At 45.0% G+C, this 16,317-nt stretch overlaps 1 long non-coding RNA gene across 1 annotated transcript in view; it reads left to right on the forward strand.

Annotated features, from left to right (window-relative positions):
- The first annotated feature begins 1,051 nt into the window (after nucleotides 1-1,051).
- LOC311587244 overlaps nucleotides 1,052-16,317 on the forward strand; it is a 42,073-nt gene continuing 26,807 nt past the window's right edge. Inside the window, exon 1 of the long non-coding RNA XR_014775802.1 lies at nucleotides 1,052-1,140. This is a non-coding gene — a long non-coding RNA (uncharacterized lncRNA). The remainder of the gene's footprint in view (nucleotides 1,141-16,317) is intronic.

A 16,317-nucleotide genomic window follows, 5' to 3' on the forward strand; every position in this document is an offset into this window, starting at 1 on the left:
GTGTGACTGGCCATGCATGCTCTTAGTCCCTGGGGATCAGCATCCTTCTCTTCTAGTTCTTGAGGACACCTCTCTCCATGCCTCTTCGGGTTATGACACCGGTGCTCTACCATGCAAGGCAGCCAGTAGGCTTGGCTCAGCAGTATCCCACTGGGCTAAGTTGAGTTTACAAGGTGCCTCCCCTTTGATTCAGTATAGGAGAATGCCTATATCGTAGTGGACATAGGACCACACATGGTTTTCTGACCCCTAAAGTACTCTGAACTCAGCCAATGGATCATTTCTTAATATTGCACCTGGCTATATACTTGAGTTGCCTGAGCATGTATTTGGGGGGTGGGGGACATCTTAGGTCACTTAGGTAAGTTTGTAGAAAAGCCTGTGAGGACAGGGAACATTTTCCACATCCACACTGACAGAGTTCATTCGCACCCCTACTCCTGCAGCGGCACATTTCTTTACTGTAACCATGGAGCCAGGGTGGTGGGTGCCTAGCATATGGGCTCTCTTCCTATGCTGGCATTCCAGGTCTGAACTGTATGGGATTTCAGCCCCTCCTGTAGGTCTCTAGTGTTTTCCCTTGCATGTCCACCTCAAATGCCTTTTTAACACATGCTACCTCTCCTCTTTGAGAAGGAGCTAAGTGATGGGCAGTTCCAATTAAGTCACCTTGAACTTCCAAAGTTATGCATTTAGTAAACAGTGGACAGTATATTAGAGCCCTCATCTGTGTTCCTGTCAGGCCTTCCTGTCCCTGTACACAACAGAATGTCAGAGTGAGACCCATTCATCCTGGGAGTTTATGGGCAATTTTTCGAGATAGAATGAACTCTAGCAGGAGAAGATGTGAAACCATGGATTCTTGTCTTGTTCTTTTCAGGGTTCCATACTTTAATAATAATTTATCAGCAGGTGCCCCTGAGACTAGGCTTTCCTTACATATATCTAATTTAACCATGACCTAATTAGATACGTAATACCCTTCTCCCTTGTCTAATTTCTCTAACAGACCCAGAGTAACTAAATGACATTCAGAAGTGAACAAGAAACACACGACAGAATTACCACTCCGATTCACGTCTTACTGCAAAGCCCATCATACGTCCCCCAGTGGGCGCACAGCCTGACTTCAGAGTCAAGGTCAGAAGAATCTGGACAGGGAAGGGGTGAGATTGCCATGACCATAGCCAGGCTCTGCGTTTCTGTAGTGTGTTGGGCACTTTCTGTTTCACACTGCTGTAGTAAGACAGACATGCTCTGTATCCAGCAACAGCTCCCACAGGACTGTCTCCACTACCACAGCTCACTGTGCAGTGACAGTATCACTGGGTCATCTATGAAGGAATTGTGCCCTAGATTTTCTGTTTTAAAAGATCATATGTGTTTATTGTTCATTGTGTGTTAAGACTGGGATCTTACTATCCTGTTTTTCTTGTACCTGGGTCTGAGATCTCTTCAGGGAAGTTATTTAATGTTTTTTAACATTTGAGTTTCAGCTTTGGAAATCAAGGATAACAGCAAAACATTTCTGTATCAGAGACTTCTTGGGGGAGACACAACACACACACATGTATACATACACATATGTTGTTTTTAATTATCAGTAGGGCCTAATCATGTTTATTATGAGGCCTATAGTTATTATTACTTCAGTAAAACCCACTAGCAATCAATCAAGACACAGACATTCGTTATATTTTAAAATAGCCTAAGCTAACCTGGGGCAAGGCAGATATTAATCCTCTAAACTACTTCCCTTAGTGGGTCAGGCATGGAATCCTTGCCCCAATCCCATGTCATCTGTTTCTAATAATTTCTATCAAGCTACCTCCCATCCATAATCCCCAAATACTTGCTAATGTTCTTCATCTGGGCCAAATCTTCCATCCACGCCGGCCACATGCTTTTCTTCCATCTAATCCATAGGGGCCTTTTCTCCTCTCTTCTCCTCCCGGTCTCTCTTCTGCCAAGATTCTCTCTGTCTAAACTCAGGAAATATAGCCATACCTACCTCAGTTGCCCTTTCCAGGTGAACGGCCTGTTATAGGTCAAAACGTGGGTCACAGAGACAGCAAGCAGTAATTAGCATCAAAATACATTAGAACATCCTCTAACACACATACACATGTACATACACAAACATACATATGTACACATACACATGTTCATATACACACATACATACATTCATATATATACACATACCCATGTACACACACACAAACATACACACACACACACACACACACACACACACACGTGCACGCGCTTACTCATCCCAGAAAGGAACTCCTGACACACTGACATAACAGCTGCACCCAAGTCTAACTTGGAGAACCACTGAGTTCTTATTGGGGTCACTAACAGAAGTGTGGATGAGGGGGCGCTTACAGGAGCGGGGATTACCCAGAAGTAGCTACATCACTGAAAACCCACCCTAACATGGAATTGGATGGGATGCAGGGACAAACTCATGACAGCTGTAGCCCTGAGCTATCCCATAGCTTGCAGGCAGCTTCAGGTCTGAGAATGTCCTCTGTGCTGCCTGGGAGCTCGGAGTCTGCTCCCCCCTCCTCTCCCCACCCCCCACTGCATCTGGTAACAGCTTCTATACAGCTGGGGAGGGGCCTTGGAGAAGTTTACAAGTTTTGGCTTTCCCAGATAGGTGACATTTGTTTACTTCCTCTTGAGTCCCTCCACCTTCCCTTTTCTCCTATGGTTCTATACCAAGCATTCTTTATAAAGTCATGAAAAATGGCTGTCTGTCCTAGGGTGGATGAGGAGGGTCTTCCCCTTGACCTCCCTTCTCCCCCTCCACACAGTTCTTCTTCTCTTTCTTCTTTTCTTCTTCTTCTTCTTTTTTAAAACTTACTTCCCCCTCCCTTGCTTTTCTCTCCCTCCCTCCTCACTTTCTTTTCTCAGTGAAGAATCATCTAGCCTTTGCTGGCCTTGAACTCATCAATGTAGTTGAGTATAACCATGATCTTCTATTCTCCTGCCCCCAACTACCAATCGCTGGGTACGGACATGTACCTCCACCCCTGTTTTATATGGTGCTAGGAATGGAACCCAGGGCTTTGCACATGCTAAGCAAACCCTCTGTTAACTGAATCACATCTCCAGTATTTATTTATTTATTTATTTATTTATTTATTTATTTATTTATTATATAATAAATGTATTTGTTGTATCTTCTATATGTTAACTATTGTGCTGGTTGCCAGAAGCATACCCTAGTCCTCTATTATATATTATATAACATAACAAACTGACATTAAGAATTAATATTACTATACATCTTGACTTGGTTGATGGGCAGGGTGTGGCTAGATATAGTTTTTAGTGTCCATTTGGGATCTGGGCTGGTCTGGAAGGTCCAATATTGTTTTATTTTGTGTGTGTGTGTGTGTGTGTGTGTGTGTGTGTGTGTGTGTGTAGCTACAGTGGGGAGCTGAGCTCATGGGGGTTTCTGCTCCTATCCAGGATTCCTAAGGCCTTTCGCGTGGACCTGGTGTGAGACCAAGTAAGACAGGTGGTAGAGCCAAGAATTGAGGCTGAGTTGAGTTAATCTAGACAGCACTTGTCCTAATCTGCATCTAGTTCTCCTATTTTAAGGTTAAGGCTCCTCTGAAGGTATTGTATGTGGCTGTGTATGGTCCCTCTGGTCTCGACCCAGCAGTATCTCCAGGGTAGAGAGCCTCCATCTTGGATTCGCATGGTGCTTCCAGTGGTGGCGTTTCCTTCCCTTCTCACTCATGTCTTTATAAAATAAAGATCCTGTCTTAGTTTCTCTTCCTGTTGCTGTGATAAAATAGCCTGACAAAAGCAACTTAAGGGAGGGAGGGGGGCTTAATCTGGCTCACAGTTCACGGGTACAGTCCATGACAGCAAGGAAATAAAAATAGCAGGAACTTGAAGCAGCTTGCTACCCTGGTCACATCGCAACCATGCTTAGGAAGCAGAGAGTGACGAATATGTACTGTGACTTGGCTCCGTTCTCATTTGCACACTCAAGATCCCAGCTGGAGAATGGTGATGCTCACACTGGGCAGGCCTTCTTACCTCAGTTAGTGTAATCAAGATAGTCACCCACATGCACACCCAAAGGCCTTCTCATCTTGTTGAGCATTAAGATGCTCAGGACAGGCTTCTTTGCACCCCATACCGTTTCTGAAGTGGAGAGGGCTCTATCTGTAGGAAAGATACACAAGGAGCGAGGGGACTGGGACTCTAGTCCTAACTCCCCCTTTTCTCTTTCCGGAGCGCAGATTTTTCAGTTTGTAAAATGACGTTGATGGGTCCTTTCAGCTCAGATTCCAGGAATTGTATTCACTCAGTCACCAAGGAAGAAAGCCAGGGAGGCTGAAAGAGCATTTCCGTGGGTCAGTGTATATAGTGTATATAGGATAAAAGTATGGCTTTGAGACACGCAGAGTCATCTTCCCTTGGGATGACCATGATGTCACTTGTTAGGGCCATGGCTAGGGCCAGCTATATGGACTTGGATAAGAATAAAGCCAAGCATTTCATGGTAGACTGCACTTAACACTTTAGCCTTTAGTGTGGGTAGTTAGCCAGACTGACAATTGTATAATCGGACATTACAAATACTAATTTTTTTATGTTGCTCTGTGTGTGTGTATGTGTGTGTGTGTGTGTGTGTGTGTGTGTGTGTGTTGGGGCATTCACTTGCTTCTGTGTGTAGGGGGTACACTTGACTCTGCATGAAGGGGAGTTAGACACACTTTAGACATCAGCCCATTTCCCTGTCAGATTACACTGGGATTACAAACACTCATTGGAGGATTCAGGGGATCTAGGCTTGTGTAATAAGCGAGTTTGCCCACTGAGTCATCTCCCCAGTACCTACTAAGCTTTTAATATTTGCTGATAACACGGACAACACACTGTATTGGTCGGCATCCCATTGCTGTAACAAAATAGTCAAACAACTCATGAGGAGAAAATGCTCATCTTGGCTGAGATCTCAGTCCGTGGTAGATTGTCTTCTTCAGGAGAAGCAAAGGAAAAGAGGAAGGGATTGAATAGCCTACGGTTACAGAGTCCTTCCCAAGGCTCCACCTCCTAAAGGCTTCATTACCTTCTGATGAGCGTACAGGGTGAGGACCGAGCCTTCAACACTTGGGGGTTCAGGATGCTTATGCAAAGCACCTTATCTAAGTGTAGAGAAGAATGGTATACAGTCCAAATCAGCTACTGACAAGTAACGTTTTTGTGTATCTACTTCAGTGGCCCGAGCGCCTAGAAATAGGGCCCAGCACAGAGCAAGCACTCAAACCGCTGCAGTCGAGTAAGATGTGTGCTAAACATCAGATGGAAACACCACCAAGTGCTGCCTATTATCCCAGGAACAGGCTCTTTAAATTCCTGCTCAGTAGTAGCACCGATTACAAAAAAAGCTTCACTTCAAATTATCTTATCTGCTTAGCCTCAGACTTAATTGATCCTTAATTAAAGGTGTTATCATGTAAGAAGGAATTTGGATTCTAGGCAAAGCAAAGAAATAAGTTCAGAAGAGTCCTGCTGAGGTTTTTGTTGGCCCTGAGAGGGAGCCCACGGTTGGGGGCTGGATATTGTTGGTTGACCTTTCACCTTCTGACTCCTCAGGTTTATATATATATATATATATATATATATATATATATATATATATATATATATATATATATAGAGAGAGAGAGAGAGAGAGAGAGAGAGAGAGAGGTAGGGTTCCTTGCGGCTTTAAGGTCTGTGGGGTTGAAGCAGCTTAGTTTGCTGCTATCCACGAAGAGAGTGAGATGCCTTTGACAAAATAACAATATGTGAGGCATTGTATTAGGCACAGTCCATCTCGGAGGGGAGGCCACAGAGGTGGGAGCATGAGGTGGCTCATCCACTGTGACCACAGTCAAGAAGCAGACTGAGATGCTCACAGGTGCTCAGCTTGCGTTCTCCTTTTCCTTCAGCCTGAAGCCCCAGCCCATGAGGTGATGCAACCCAGATCCGAGCAAGACTTCCCTCCTCAGTTAAACCACTCTGGTGACACCTTTGGCCTCATACTCGGATGTGTGTGTGTCTCCTAGGTGATTTCAAATGCGTTTGCGTTCACCATGATGATTCATCTTAGGTGTTAGACTGGGGGCTTAGCTGTGCTTTCCTGCTTGTCTTGAGGATCCTAAAAACTCACCTCACATCTCTAAGGTTTTTTTTTCCCTTCTTCATCACCCACCTGTTCTACAGAATTCTGGAAAGATAGCAGAGATGCCTGTGTCTTTTGCATGTCTTTGCGTGGCTCCCTAGAAATAATGTCTCTGCTTTCTCAGATCCCTTATGGAGAAACTAAATTGATCCAACATAACCACCCAGCAGACACTTTAGCTTTTCACTCAGTGGAGTAGCTGCAAAGCAGCAGCTGGTATTGAGGGCTCCCTGTGGGATTTATTCCGTACCAAGAACCCACGGCAATCAGCATACAATCCTAGGGCTTCAGAGATGGCTCAGTAGTCAAGAGCACTACCGGCTCTCGCAGAGGATCCAGGATCAGTTCTCAGCACCTACAACAGGTGACTCACAGCTTCCTGTACCTCCAGCTCTGACCTGATGCCCCCTTCTGGCCCTTTTGAGCACAGCACTCATGTGATGTACATATATACAAGCACACACACACACAAATTTTAAAAAATAATTAATATTTTAAAACTAATATGATATTTAGCATTACCCAGTGAAGTAGCTTATAGTCTTATGCTTGTTGCACAGTTTGGTTTGGAAGGCCTAGGGTCAGCCATTGAGATAATACTTGATAAAGCCAGTAACTAAACGTAGGAACTAGCTGCTATAACCATTAGGCTGTCCTGATCTCTAATACTTGATGCTCAGCTTAGCACAAATCACTTATATAATTAAAAAAAAACCTTAGACACAGTATCTAAAAAGCATTGTTATGATAAAAGGAGCCCAGGGGATTTGACATCATGGGCCTGAGCTAGGATAAGGGTAAAAGCCTGGGCCACTGCAGTCATGTAAGCTTTTGTCCAGACTGTGGCATTAACATGAGGGTAAGGAGGCCTTGCCTGGGGATGTATACATTCATCCCTGTGCTCTTGAAGCTAAGGCAGGTGACTGATCATCCTAAGTGATGTAACCCAGACTCAGAAAGACATGCATGGTATATACTCACTTACGTAGATGTCCTCTGAGAAACTCCACCCAGTAGGGTATCAGGAAAGGCGCTGGAGCTCTCTACTGGACTCCTGGGTGGCGGACTGAGAGTGGTGTGGAAGAATGGGGTGTGGCAGGTGGAAGGCCAGGAGGTCTGGGCCCAGGGGGCCTGCACAAATTGTTGCACCAACCAAGGTCAATGCATACAGTAAACCTAGATCCCCTGTTCAGATCTACCCAATGGACATCTCATTCTCCACAGTTGTGTGGACAGTGGGGACTGCCTCTGACATGAACTCTGGTGTCCATGATTTGATCACTGTCCCTCAGTGGGGAGCCCAAGGGGGCACACAGAGGAAGGGGAAGCAGGCTATCTGGATGAGACTTGATAGGCTGTGGTCCTGTGATGGGGGAGGAGGTCCCCTTCTGTCGGAAGTCTAGGGGAGGGGAAAAGGGTAAAAGAAGGAAGGAAGGGAACAGGAATATAAAAGCAAGGGGATAACAATTGGATTGTAATCTGAATAAATTATAATAAATTTAAACAAACAAACAAACAATAGCTCCTGTGATCTTGAGGATGGAGTACGTGAGGAGGCCAGGAGACAGATTCAGGAGTGTGGTAATGACCATGGATCCTTTTTTAAACTTCTGAGTTCAAAAGGGCCTTTGAGAACTGCCAGCATCAGACCCGACCTCAACATATGCTGACTTATGCTCAAAACGTTCTCTGGACTGGCTCCACTATGACCTTAAATCCTCACCTCAATAGCTTCCCAGACAGAACTGGAGCCTTAGCATGTCTGCTCCTCTTGGGAAGAGCTTCTTGAGTTGGTGACATGATTTGTGCCAGAGCCCTGGGGGGAGGGAGGCGAGCTGGCAGTGTGTTTAGCAGCACCCATCCCCTTTTTATAGACAGAAGATTTGAGGATGGGTTTCAGTGAGGTGACAGATAGGAGAGCAGACCTTGTGTGCAGGCACTTTAACTTATTCCACAGCTAATATAGCATCTGGGGCACATTTTCCTACTTTTATGCCAATTTTTTATGTGTTTCTGCCACACAGTCGGAAACCGGGATCATAAAAAAGAAGGAAAACGGTACCAAAAGTAAAAAATAAAAGTAAATAAGCACATTCTACTTTAACGCTCCCGGGGGCACTGAGGCCAGCGTGCTTACGAATGGGGAGTTGGGGGGAGGGTGGGAAGAATGTGTATATGCAGAGACAGGAAATGGAAAAGACATTCTGATTCCCAAAGTCTCCCAGAACAGCAAACAGATGCAGGTTCTGGGCCGAGAAAAGACATACAGAGCCCTGTGTGGTCTAGAACTCACTATTATTGCTCAAATGGGCTGCTGTCAATCAACACTCTCTTGTGGGCCTGTGACTGGCTTGTCACAGATAAAACTTGTCCTCTATACTCTCTGAGTCCCTAGTTCTACATTTTTGTTTGTCATCCATCACAGAGGGCACCCAACTGGCTGTAGACGTCCTGATTTTATCTCGGGCTATGAAAGCCTAACCTGACCTCCTATGCTTTTAGGAACATGTTTCTCTGTGCTGTTGGAAAACTGACGGACACTTTTCTTTACTACTCAGCAGTGTGGTTTTAGTTCTAATTTGTAGAAAGTAATTAATAGATAGCATTTAAAGTTGGGGATTTCTAGAATAGATGGATTCTATTTATATACATCTGTTTACACTAACTAGCAAAACCGTTATTTGCTTTAGCAGAAGATGAAATGTGGTGATTTGGGTTAAATATAACTTCTTAAATGTTTTCCATAAATAGCTTTTATGTAGGCAAGAGCTCGGGAATTTAAAGCATTAACTTTCATATCATATTCAAAGTTAAGCTCAGAGCCTTAAACGTAGCCTTAGGTCTTTAAGGAAAGTTATGTTCTGGGCTGGAGAGATGCCTCAGTTGCTAAAAGCACTTGCTGCTCTTCCCAGCACCTACACTGGGTTGCAAAGTGCCTGTAATTGGAGCTCCATAGGACTTGGTGCCACCAGTCTCCACTGGCACCTTCGCTGATTTGCACATACTCTCAGACCAACAGGCTGACATATACATGATTTTAAAACGCTAAAATAGAAGTTGTATTCAGAAGAATATTTCTTTAACTGCAAAATCGAAGGAATCACAATACCCTCCCCCCTCAAAACCAATTTATTACTGAAATTCCCTGGGCAAGAACAGAACGTTTTTCAAGGTTCTCCCCTAGACAGTGAGAAACATAGGATATAGATAAGCCAACGAGTTTGAAGTGGGCCTTGGGGAAAGCAATATTTGAACACAAATAAGGAAGCAGATGTGGCAATGCCTGCCATCAAAGCACCATGGGGGTGAAAGCCAAAGGATCACGGAGGGAAAGGCAGCCTGGTGTACAGAGTGAGTCCTGTCCCACGTGCCAGTTACTGTGGATGGCTTACCAGTCAGACCTGGCTGCTCACCACTTCAGGGAGTGTAGCTTTATGCTTCCTCCTATGAGGATACTGTGTCTGTGTCCCCACTCCTTGAGCACTGCCAGCCTTCCCACTTGCTTTGGCTGACAGGAATCAAGAGCAGTGACGTCATGCCCAAGTTAAGCACAAGTTCCCACAACTTCACATTCCCGTCACAGCCTGCTTCCACATACCCCCAAAACAGACCACACTGGTGAATGAGGCCTACAGAGTCACACACAGCATCACAACAAGTCAACCACACCATGCATGCCTAGGTCATAAGCCACCGGCGTCATCTCACTGGCGTCAGCTGATTTCAGATGCCTGGGTTGCTCAGCATTCCAGCCCAGCTCAGATCTGGACAGAGCCATCCAGGAAACCCATAGACTCCATAATAATCATAAATGATTTCTTTCAAACCATATAGATTCAGGCTAGTTTGTTATACAGCAATAGCTAACAGATACACATTGATACCGGTTGCAGCAGTAACAAGGTGAGGAAAATGTCTCTCCCTTTAGGAAGAAGTGAAACTGAAAAGAGGAGATGAATAGGCTGTGGCAAAGCCCAGCTGGTAAGTGGTTGCTCTGCAAACATTATGATCTGAATTCAAGAACCCACCTACACAAAAAAGCTGTGTGTGGCGGCTTGAGTTTGTAAACCTAGTACAGGGGAAACAGACAAGAGGATCCTGGTGACTTGATGGGCAACCTACTTAGTCTATTTGGTAAGCTCTCATCCAGTGAAAGATTTGTATTAAGACACTAGGGCAGGGTTGTCCATGAGAGGTCTTACTAAACAGAGGTGCCTGATGTAAACCTGGCGATCTGAGTTTGGTTCCCGGGTCCAAACGATGGAAAGAAAGAACTGACATTTGTAAGTTCTTCCTCCACCAGTGTGTTGTGGCATGCACCCACCTGCTTCCCACATAAATAAATAAAGGTAAAAAAAAAAAAGCTTTAAAAAACAAACAAACAAAAACCCTAAGGTAGCCAGGCCTGAGAAACGATACTACATGGACCTCTGGCCTGCTCATGCATGAGCACACACACACACACACACACACACACACACACACACACACACACACACACGAACATGTGGAGACTGCGGAAGACCCAAGCACACTCGAAAGCAAATGAACACACTGTACACAGAGACAATATAAAAATACACTGGGTGTCAAGCAAAGGTGTGAGCTGTAAACTATCAGGCCTCGTACCAAAAATAAAAACAAATTAAAGCTTATCGCAGTTCACAGAAAAAGAAGCAAAGAACAATTCATTGTAACTAGTACAAAAGCAAGAGAAGTGATGGGCTCACAGATGAATGCCCCCAATGTGGAGAGTTCTGAGATAGCCATCAAGAAAAATGCACTGTGAAATCCCTGGAGACCCACTGATGCCATCTCTCTTATCACACTGCTGAAGTACACGTGTTACCAGCCTCCTCCCTTTAGCTCACTGCTTTTTATTATCTTTCTCTTATCTCTGTCTTTTCTTCAGAGAAATCTTTCTCCTACATTCAGATTACAAAAGGTCCCCTTGTTACACGCCTGCAGAATCAACGGCTGTTCTTTCTTCCCTCGCTGTTTGTCGGGGGTCCGTATCTCCATTCGGCTGTAAATTCCAAGAAGCACAAATTGAAACTGTTTTGTTCAACAATATAATCCCAGCGCCTGGCAGGGTACCTGACAGAGGATGGGTGTTCAATAAGGATTTGGAAATAAATGAGTCCCCGAGTGATTGCCAAGAAATAAAGTGGCTCACCCCAAACTAAATCACGCTAAAGTAGAGGCTTGAATACCAAAGGCTGCTATCTGCCAGCCTAGGCTGGCTCCTCATCGAGTCAAGGAACGCAGAGGATACTAGCTGCTTCCTGCAACTGAGAATGTAGGGCTCAAAGTACTAAGACCGGTTGCTAGGGAGGACATGGAGGGCACCGAGCAAGGAATTGCTCTTCGCGTCAATAGATGCCACCCACGTACGGAGAGACATAACAAAACAAAACTCAAAGAGCCATATCTTTTTTTTTTTAATTTTTATTTTTTTTATGGGATTAATGTATTTATTTATTTTTTTTAATTTTATTTTATTAATTTATTCTTGTTACATCTCAATGGTTATCCCCTCCCTTGTATCCTCCCGTTCTTCCCTCCCTCCCATTTTCCCCTTATTCCCCTCCCCTATGACTGTTCCTGAGGGGGATTACCTCCCCCTGTATATGTTCATAGGGTATCAAGTCTCTTGGTAACCTGCTGTCCTTCCTCTGAGTGCCATCAGGTCTCCCCCTCCAGGGGACATGGTCAAAGGTGAGGCACCAGAGTATGTGAGAAAGTAATATCCCACTCTCCACTCTACTGTGGAGAGTGTTCTGTCCATTGTCTAGATCTGGGTAGGGGTTTAAGGTTTACCGCCTGTATTGTCCTTGGCTGGTGCCTTAGTTTGAGCAGGACCCCTATGCCCAAATCTGCCTATCATAATGTTCTACTTGTAGGCTTCTAGGACCCTCTGGGTCCTTCTACTTTGCCTTTCTCCCATGATTCTCTCATCTAGAATCCCACTAGAATGTCCTCTCCTCTGTCTCAGTTTCCTGGTAAGTGAAGGCTTTTGTGGGACATGCCCCTTGGGCTAATATGCAGATATAAGTGAGTATATACCATTTGAGTCTTTCTGCTTCTGGGTTAACTCACTTATTATGATCATTTCTAATAAGGAACTCAAGAAATTAAATACCACCAAACCAAATAACCCAATCGAGAAATGGGGCATGGAACTAAACAGAGAATTCTCAACAGAGGAATATCAAATGGCTGAGAAACACTTAAAGAAATGCTCAACCTCCTTAGTCATCAGGGAAATGCAAATCAAAACAACTCTGAGATTCCATCTTACACCCATCAGAATGGCTAAGATCAAAAATTCAAGCGACACCACATGCTGGCGAGGATGTAGGGAGAGAGGAACACTCCTTCATTGCTGGTGGGAATGCAAACTAGTACAACCACTTTGGAAATCTATCTGGTGCTATCTCAGAAAAATGGGAATAGGGCTTCCTCAAGACCCAGCTATTCCACTCCTTGGAATATATCCAGAAGATGCTCCAGCACACAACAAGAAAATTTGCTCAACCATGTTCATAGCAGCCTTATTTATAATAGCCAGAACATGGAAACAGCCGAAGTGTCCCTCAATAGAAGAATGGATAAAGAAACTGTGGTACATATACACTATGGAATACTATTCAGCTATTAAAAACAAGGACTTCCCGAAATTTGTGGATATAGAGCCATATCTTTGGATTTAAAACTTTAACTCATAAGAAAAGCTATCAAACGTGAGCAGAGGTGACCGTGCAGAGAGCTACTATTGTCACCTTGACACCTTTGGGGAGGCGTCTACATTAGCCTCATTGCAGAGGGAGGACTCAGCCCCGCCCCCCTGCACCTTCCCCCACCCCTCCAACCATTCCCCACCCCCCATCCCCGCCAATGTGAATGGTGACATTTCTGGGGATGGGGTCAGGAATAGATAAAAAGAAAAAGTGAGCAGAGCACCAACATTTCTTTCCTCTTCCTTCCTGACTGTGGATACAGCACAGCCAGTTGCTTGAGGCTACTGCCACCATGTTGTCCCTGCTTTGATGGACTGAAGCCCTGAACGATGAGCCAGAATAAGGCCTTTCTTCTTTAAGTAGGTTTTTGTTAGATATTTGTCTCATCTATGTGTAAAGTTGCTAATATAATAACTGCTGACTCCAGTCTTAGTGGAAACAAAAATTAATATTACTAAGGACATTGTATTTAGGGTCATTGTTCTGTAAAACTAAGTCTGAGAATACAGAATTACAGGTTCACCAATTAAGAGCTATGGGGCCATTACCCAACTGTGTAACTTCCTTGCCCCGCCCCAGGCTTCATCTGTAGTGCCAGGAATGCATTAATCAATACATGTCTGCACTGTGGGAGTTACGCATCTGTCTCCTCTCCACATCACCCACTGATTGCTCTTTGAAGAAGCAGTAGTTCCCACTGACATTTCAAATCCTCAGTTTTTTGATTGGCTATTCTTCTGGGCTCTTAGTAGCAAGGGAGGCTGTCGTAGTCACTGCTAGTGAGCTTAAAGGTGTAGCAACAAGATGAGGGAGGAAAGGGGGCCTGTGTGTTTGTATATACATGTGTGTATGTATGTATGTATGTATGTATGTATGTATGTATGTATGTACAAGTGTGTGCATGCATACACAGACATGTGGATATTTGTGTGCATGTTTGAGAATGTATATGTATATATGTGTGGACATATCTGTGTGTCTTTGTGTGTGTATATGTGTTCATCGTGTACAGGTGTATGTATTTGTGTACCTGTGTGTATGGGTACATGTATATATGTAAGAATGTGTGTATACAAGTCTTAGCATATACAGATTTGTGCATGTGTGTGCATATGCCTGTATATGTGTGTGTGTGTTCATATGTGTGTATATGCCTGTATGTGCATGTGTGTGCCTGCATGGGTACATGCATTTGCATATGGCACTGGGACTGTGTAGTCTGGTTGTGTATTCTCCTCTGTCCTGAGCCACTTTTGTTCTCACAGAGAGGAGTCTATGTTTGAGCACAAAATATTCTTTCCAACTTAAAAGGAGAGAAAAGGCAAAGCACCCAGACACCAACACCAAGCCTTCAGTGTGTACTGTGCAGCCATAACTAATGGGGTTAATGGGCTGTATGGGAGGCCTGTGTTCTTGATGAGCGAGGAGACTGAGACGCTAAAGATAGACAACTGATGAGCTGTGTTCGAGTGTTAGGATCATGCAGCTGGCGTGCTAACCTCATCTTCTAGATTTGCTTCTAGAACCCAGTTTTGTATAAAAAATGAACTTGAGGTTATAGATTATTATTTCATCATTTCTGTGTTTTTTTTTTTCTAAAACCTCTCATGTTTGGCCTAATGGACATGTGCCATCAAATCCTGCTAGTCTAACTGTATGAACTTGGGCCAGGAATCTCGTTTTTTGAGGGGGGTCTGCTTTCTCACCTGGAGTCTGACAGACTCCACTTACAGAGTCGGGACAACTAGAAGACGAAGAACACGGGTGATTAGACAGCAGAATGTTGGGGATTAAATAATAAATATTTAATATCTTCATAGCTTTTGGGAAACAGGATTATCTTCGGTGCCAGGCAGCTTCCTGTCAGCACAACAGAACATAGAGCTCACTAACTCCCTCTCAGGCCATGTCAGGATAGACTCCTGGCTCAGTGCTTATGCTGGGCAAACTGGAAGGCCGTGGAGGGGGCCTGTGGTAGAGCAGAGGGCTCCCCGCCTTGTCAAAAAACACAGGGAAAAGAGGAAGGACCTGAGATGCTGTAATTCCTCAAAAGTCCTCCTGCTAGGCTAGAAGCAGTCCTCCAGCCCCAGGAGGCAGAGGAAAGTCTAAGCCTTACCCAGCCTTTCTGCAGGTTCAACATCCAAGTGGTAGTATCTCTCTTTCCACAGACAATGTCACCTCCCTCAGGATGACAAACCTGTATTAGCTCAGGAACTACAAGCAGCCTAGGTCAGTGCCTGTCTCTGTGCAATTAGAAGGGACTTAAGGGGCCATCTATTTCCAGGGCTTCATCTTAGAGCAGAGCAATCCAAGGAGTTGAGTGGCTCTGCCAAAGTCACACAGCAAGCCGGACGAGTACACCACCACAGTGGGTCGGGCACTTCCTGCCCAGAAACAACCCATTGGGCTAGCAGGAAAGACATGAGTCTTAAAAGTTGGTCTGAAGAAGCCATAGGCCCTGGGATGATCGTGAGGAGGTAAACTGGGCCCAGACTTTGAGTGGCTAACAGCCACTGCTGCTGGAAATCAAGGTCACGTGTTTGCTGGAAATGATGACAGCTCCTTTTCTGCAGCTTCCACACAAAAGTAAGGAAAAACAGCAACACCTTCAGCGTCTTCCTTCAAACGACTGTCTCTGCCAGGCTTGCTAAGGAAGCGACTGGGGTGGGGTGAGGGTTGGGGATGGGAAACAGACCCTGTCATTAGTCCCCTCAGCTTCTTCCACCCCCACCCTGCAGGGCACCTGCCATGACAGCTGTCACTCCCGCAAGCAGCTCAGAGTCCTGAAGTGGCCTGGAAGCAGAGGGAGCCAGGAAGTCTGTCCCCACTCTCTGGTGGCCTCCCAGCAAGGCAGAAGCTTTGAAACACAAGGAAGAAGCTGGAGCAAGCATGGTTCTGGGCACCGCACTCTTGCCTCTGCCAGGCAACCACCCCGAGCTTCAGCCAGGGCCCCAGTCTCAGCTGACAATCTGGGAGGCAGCTCTGAGGGGTGTAGCCCCTCCCTGGAGCCTTCCAGTACCACCCGTGTTGCTAATCCTTGTGTGGCCTCACAGAAGAATAAGGAGAGACAGAGAGTGGGTCATTAAAAAAATGACACCAGCTGAGAGCAGTGTCACTTTGGTTCTGGAGCCTTCTATCCAGTTGTCCTCTTCAAGGGACTCTTTTTTTTTTTTTATTTTTTTCTCCTTTATTAATTTATTCTTGTTACATCTCAATGGTTATCCCATCCCTTGTATCCTCCCATTCTTCCCTCCCTCCCATTTCCCCCTTACTCCCCTCCCCTATGACTGTTCCTGAGGGGGATTTCCTCCCCCTGTATATGCTCATAGGGTATCAAGTCTCTTCTTGGTAACCTGCTGTCCTTCCTCTGAGTGCCAC

Source organism: Acomys minous (genome assembly GCF_964271855.1).
Source record: "Acomys minous genome assembly, chromosome: 16".
Taxonomy (NCBI): domain Eukaryota; kingdom Metazoa; phylum Chordata; class Mammalia; order Rodentia; family Muridae; genus Acomys; species Acomys minous.